Here is a 6892-nt window from a genome sequence, read left to right on the forward strand (position 1 = left end):
CATTACTACAACGGGTCTCAGAGTGGGTGGATCAAAACCTCTGACCTACATCAGTATGACTCTGAATCGTGGTCCACCACTGACTGACCGCGTGTGTACAGTAGCTGGTGTTCATCACATTTGCGCTTCCCTCACTGAGTCATTATTTTTGCTCAACACTCGGCTGTGTTTGTCAAAGCGACTCAGTCCAACTCCTCTTTGTTTCCCTGCCCATTTCTCTCACTCCGTTTCTTCCTCTCCGTCTATTCTGCTCACCGTGTTTCTTGGACTGAATGACGGCTTTTGCAAAAACAAAGGCTAAACACTTGCAACTGCGTGTCACGACACGTTTCATGTTGCTCGCCGATACACATTGTGTTGTGGGTGCGCTGGTCTTTGTGCGTTTCTGGATAATTGTCTTGGCTCGGCTGCGTTGCCATTAGCATTCCCACCTGGACGGGGAGGAAAGGGCAGCCTCACCCTGTCAGAGGAAAGAAGAATTGAGAGAGGAAAGACGAAGCGGGACGCGAGAAAATAGATGAGCCAAAACAATGGACCTTCTTGGATTTGGCTGTTTTCTTGTTGCTGGTGATTGTGTGTGTGTGTGAGTGTGTGAGTGAGTGTGTGCCAAACGTCTGAGCAGCTTGAATGTGGCTGCAGCGGAAGTAGATGGTGAGCCAATTAATACATCGTCATAGATGCTGTTGGGAGAGCGTGTTTGAAAATCTAACAATTTCTCAAAAGGTCACTTACTCAGTGTGCAAGACGAAGAGAGCAGAGAATAAAGTGGATACGAACCAGAATAACATCTGTAAAAATGTCCTGTCTCTTTTGCCTTACGGGAAGTTAACCCTAATGCTACTTCATACTCAAATTTAATGAGTGGAAGTTTGTGGTTTGCTTGGCTCTGCAGGTGCTACCATTGTAAGGTCGGGTCTATGGGAATACAATCAGGAGTGTGTGGTTACTCATACATCTGTGTACATTTGTAGATTGTGTTTTTACTTGGGTTTTACATCCCAGTAAATTCCTGTTTTATTTTGAAATTCCCTTCCCTTTTGTATGTTTGCTGTTCTTCCTGCCATTGTCCGTTTCCCCGCCTTTTGGCAGCGACCCACCTGTGTCTTGTTTGCTAATCGGTCCTCGTCATCTGCAGCCTCGTTCCCGGTGTTTGTCCTTCCTGCCCTCATCTTCTCTCCCCTGATTGTTGTTGGCTCTTCCTGTCAACCATGATGTCATCAGTGTTGTGCGTTTGGGTCCCACTTCAACACAACCTGATATTGTCAAAGCACAAGTATATTTGCTGGCAGTACAAAGCTGATGTTGATGTAGTCCAATTTAGCCACTCGTTTCTTTAAGATATGGAAAAAGTTGTGAAACTTGTGGGGTATTTACTGCTGTACTTTAAGCTATGGAACAAATGCATAAAATACCACAATACTAGCTTATACATACTTCCTCCCATAGTGAGAGAACAAGCGAGCAGGTAAACAGAGGACAAATAGAATGTTTGAGGCTACAACGTTAGCGGTCACACTGTAGTCCTGAACATAGTGTGTGTACAGTTTGTGCCGTTTACCAAAATTCACCCGCTTAAGAATAACCACAAAAAAACAAAACCCCTCTAGATTCTGTTTCCCTTTCTTGCTAGCCGCTCGTGAATTCAGCAAAGTTAGCTCAGAAGTTAGCAACAACTTTGCTCAAAATGCGTCACTAGACTTATTCCCAAACAGGGACTGACGACTGGCAGGACGATGGTTCGATTTCCTGTAAAATCGCAGTCTTTGCCACAGTTCTTGGGATGAGCTTCCCCAAATCTTTTCTATTTAGTGTTCAATTGTCAGTCCCTGGAGGCAAAACCTGCAGAAGGAAAAAAAAACGGTAAATTGTTGTGAACCCACCCCGGTCCTCTCATGCTCTACCAAGACGCACCGAGATGAATTATTTTATGAAACTGGCCAGGACGCCGTGTGACCCAGTGAAGAACCACGTAACTCCTCATCCCTCCTCATGAACTGTATGTACCTCAGCGGGGGTATTTCCTCCAAAGACTGCCCTCCTCGGTCCTTTTAGATGTTTAATTTTCTCCCTATGGATCACGACTCTGACCTTTGCACTTTTAACCCCGTTACAAGACATAATTTAATCAGTAAGATTTATGAAGGTGACATCGGCAGTCCTTCCCTAGAGAGACAGTTGTTGGGTTTGCTGGATTGGAGGACCTTCTTCCTGCCTCTGCGGCAAATTGGACGTTAATCAAGCCGTCTGTTCTTGTCGCTCCTCGTCAAGAAAGCAGGCTACTTCCTCTCCTTTCTGTCGTAGCTACGTCTGAAAAGACGACTTCAGCGGTACGCTCGAACAAATTGCTTCGTCATTTTAAGTTTTTTTTTTTTTTTCCGATTTTGCTGTACCGTCTTCAGTCGACTCATGATGGTCTCCTTGACAGTGGCCATACATTCGCCACTGCTCTACGGGGTCGTGGGAAAATCTAGAAAACTCATGGAATTTGAAAAGAGCAATTTTCAGGCCTTGAAAAGTCATGGAAAATCACCGAAGCCATCGTACCTGATCAGAGGCCGGGAAGTTTCTTATGTGTTAACAGACATTTTGGGGAATGGACGTGAGGTCGTGAAAATGTTCCTCCCAGGCACAGAAAAGTCAAAAATTGTTCTGGTAAATGTGAGTCAACCCAGATTCTAACTTGAAATCCCCAAACACAGTCGCATGCCAGCGCAACGTGCGCCTGTCACCTTGACCTCTGACATGTTTTCAATTCATCTTTGAGTCCCAGGGGAGGTTTGTGCCAAATTTGAAGGATTCCTGAGGGCGATCTAGATGTTTGGGTGAGACATTTTGCATTCATGTGGTTTGACAGTGATTTGTTCTTTAATTTTTCACCACCAAAATGTTTTCAATGCATCCTGGAGTCCCAGTGGAGGTTTGTGCCAAATTTTAGGAAACTCCCTGAAGGCGTTTGTGAGACAGCGTTAATAATAAATGGACAGATATTGCATGCGTGTGAGGTCGGGGTGACCTTTGACCTCCAAAATCTTTTCAGTTCATCCATGAGTCCCAATGGACATTCATACCAAATTTAAAGAAATTCCCTCGAGCCATACAGAGACATCGCATTTACAAAAAATAGGTCGTATGGACCCAAGAACACAACTCTCTTTTTGCCAGTGTTGATGCGTAACATTTCTTTCTACCTCATACTTGTTTGACCTGCTGCTTCACACTTTTATCTGCAGTAAATTCACATTCGGATTGGAGAAAACAAGGCAAGAGATGAAGATATGCAAGAGCCAGAAGTAAATCGAGGAACTGTCCGCGTGTTCCTCGGCACTCACACGATCGATGGCTGCGTTGAATCACAATGTTCCCATGAAAGAAAGGACATTCCAGGGCTTTCATGTGTTCCGTCACACCAAGACACCGGGGCCTTATCATCTGTCAGGAACAACCATACTGAAAAGAGCAGGTGCGCATTTGTAAGAGCACGTCAACATTCAGTTGTGTATTTTTGCCTCTGTTCTTTTATTTTGGATCAGTGGCTGTCATCCACTGGACATGTCCAACTGTCCTGCCGTGCCAAATCACAAGCCCGCTGTCAACAGGCTGGCGGAGGATAGAAATGGTGAAACTGGCGAGTTCAACAAATGTTGCCGTGATCGGCTCTCCTTTCCTCTTCAGTTTAAGCTGCCACTTAAACACAGCATGTGGCTAAAAATAGTACGTATTCACGTAAAGGGAGGGGTTTTGGTGTGTTTGTACAGGTTTAAAGAATAAACCAACATTTTGGGAAAAGCTCTCATTGTCCATCCTCCTCAGAGCCGGACAAGCAGCAAGAGATCCTTGGCTGTGTACTCTCATGCTAGTTAGCTTAGCACAAGGAATGGTAGTGAATGGGAAGTGTTAGCAAGTCATCAAAAGGACGGATCGTAAGTTTAGAACTGGGTATGTACGCACATTGAGTTGTACCTGCAGAGTGTAAAAGAAGGCACTGCGAGAGCCACAAATGAGTGCGTCTACTTGTTGTTCTCAGTGAATATTTACCATTTAATTTTTCCAAACGCTGCATATGACTGGCTTTCTTTGACAGTCACCCTGCCCAACTGATTCCAGGTCAGCTGTGTGAAGGTCACATGTGTCTGAGTCACTTTGCCAAGTCCTGGTCACATTTTCAGTGCGATTAATGTGGCGTTTGCATTTGTGATGTTCTTTCGTTGACCCAGAGTGACTCCATGTGTGACGACCCACCATGCCAGACAAGCCCGGGGGAAACACCAACACTCGCTGGCTCTTAGAGGAACTGAACAGGGCACCGGAATGATAAAATAAAAAGAAGAGGCCACAGATCTAGAGCAGCCTCGGAGGAGAGCAGATACACACATGAACACACACCTCAGCGAGCACGTCTGTGTGGAACAATACGACGCCCAGAGGTCAGTGCTACTGTCTGAAGCATCTAGTGCATAACCACGAGTCGACATTTTGCTCCGAAGCTGCAACAGAGATGGCAAAGAAGAAAAGTTACACTTTCTTCGAAGAAAACTAAAACTTTTGCTTATACTTTTGTGGCACCCGAGGTTGTCCCTCATTGTCATTAATGAACAAATGTGATTGAAATGGTTTTAGTCAATTTTAGCTGCTATTTAATTTCACAGCTCACTAAAAGAATGTACATACACATGTATGTTCGATTCAGGTAAAATTCTTCTCAATGACCAAAATAATGACGCTCAACGTCCTTGACAACCTCTGTAGCCTCGATTCGCCTTTTGTCAGCAACCGTTGTATTTAGGACACTTCTGTAGTGTTAAAAATTTGGAATTTACAACATTTTATGAAGCAAAACATTAAATATAGGATGCCAGTGTCAACCACATACCTTATTTCTCATTGGCTGTGAGACCAGGGATGTAAACGGCCAACAATTTTCACGTATCCCCCGGTTTTAGGAATCATTCCTGCGCCACTCTGATCCCGCGCGTGTCGTGTATCTCAGAAATAATTTAATGAGCAGTGTTTTTCAAACCTGCTGCCTGCCAATCAGAGCAGGAATCCAGCATTTCAGATCATCGAAGAGAATCAGCTTGTAGGTTTTGTGCCAATTTGTCTCTTCTGTGTGTGTGGACATTTGAGGCTAGGAAGCCAGACCATGTGTAGAATACACATAAGAGAGAAATGAGCCGTGAAGCAGATCTCTCAATTTAGCCTCTAGTCTTCACTTTGACTCTGGCTGATGGTCAGTGACTGAAAGAATGAGACTGCAGACAGAAGAATGAGATGAAATTAGGTTTCAGTCCGTGGCTGGCCTCACTCGCTGCGCTGGGGTGAAGAGGTCACTGGCTCAGGGCGTCCTTTGAGCAGAACTGCTGCCCCGCCGCTGCTGGTGGATGAGCATGTCTGGTAATGGAGCCAAAATTAAAGAAATGCTGGGAGTCCAAGGGAACACGGCGTGTTCTTGACCAGGATAACCTTCGTTAACACGGAGGAGATTGGTTTTTGGTGGCGTTTGTCCCACGGTCGGAGGGATTACACCAGAAAAACTTGGCCTTTTTTCACCACACTTGGTGGAAGGGTGTAGGGCCAAGGAGGAATCGGTTACATTTTTGGTCAGATTATTAACAGCACCACCTGGCGGCAACAGGAAAATTACTTTTTTCTTTACCCTTTGATATCCTCCTTCGGAAGGCCCACTGCTTACTGCGGGTTGACAAGTTTTCGGAATGTTACAAAAAAAAAGGTCAACTAAAGAAACACTGAATCAAATTTGTTGGAAATCTGAGATTTTTTTTCCCTTAAAATTCCGACTTCATTTTCAGAAGTCGCATTAATTCACATTGACCCTGGACTTACGTTTGTGTTTTGGTGGCTCACATATGATCTATTTAGATAGTTACTGTTTTATTTTGAAATTCCCTTCCCTTCCCTTTTGTATCTGTTTACTGTGTTTTTCCAGCCATTGTCCGTTTCCCCGCCTTTTGGCAGCGACCCACCTGTGTCTTGTTTGCTAATCGGTCCTCGTCATCTGCAGCCTCGTTCCCGGGGTTTGTCCTTCCTGCCCTCATCTTCTCCCACCTGATTCTTGTTGTGTCATTAGTGGTGTTTGTAATTGAAGTTGGTTGCCTGTGACAGGTCTTGTTGGATCCTCCTGTAGTTCCCACAACCATGACATCACCACTATTGGTTGTTGGGTACCTACTTACCTCAACCTGGGGTGTAAATAAGATCATTAGCATTCCAAAGCTAACGTTATGCTATGAATGAAGTACGCAGCAATCACATGACTTGTGCGTTGCATCAATCACTTAATGTCTGCGACAACTTCCAGAGACAAATTTAGCCTCTTGATAGCAACCTACTTCAAGATGTAAAATCTTCTGAAGGCACAGTTGTGATCTTGTATTTTATTTTGTTGGTTTTTCTGCCTCAGTTGTCGTTGGATCGTCTGTCCAGTTTAGGTGCCCCCCCCCCTGTGTCTGTCTGGTGGCTCAGTCAAAGTTGCCTTTAGTTGTTGCGTTTGATTTGGAGATAAATCCATGATGATCAACATCTTCAGTTTCTGCTTCTCGATTTGCATTTGGGTCCAGCTGCCTCCTCTCATACCACAACCAAGCTCTGATGCAATGCAAATTATCCTGTGTATGAGGGTAAAACGCCAAGCTGTGTGTTGTCAGTGGGTTCACCTTGATACACTTATTCCCCCCCCCCCCCCCCCCCCCGGAAACCTTACAAAACAGATTCCTATCTCAGTAGTCTGTTTTCCCCCGGCCATGTCTTATTTCATCTTAAGAGTTTTCTCCTCCTGCGCCGCGCAGCCATATCAACACCAAACACTTATAAATAATTCATCGTTGCTCAGTTGCAAACAGAGGGACTTTTATAAAGTGCGTCACGTTCAATATGT

Source organism: Aulostomus chinensis, chromosome 24 (assembly GCF_037954235.1).
Source record: "Aulostomus chinensis isolate RoL2024-O1b breed Wild chromosome 24, RoL_Achi_v1.0, whole genome shotgun sequence".
NCBI classification, from domain to species: Eukaryota; Metazoa; Chordata; class Actinopteri; order Syngnathiformes; family Aulostomidae; genus Aulostomus; species Aulostomus chinensis.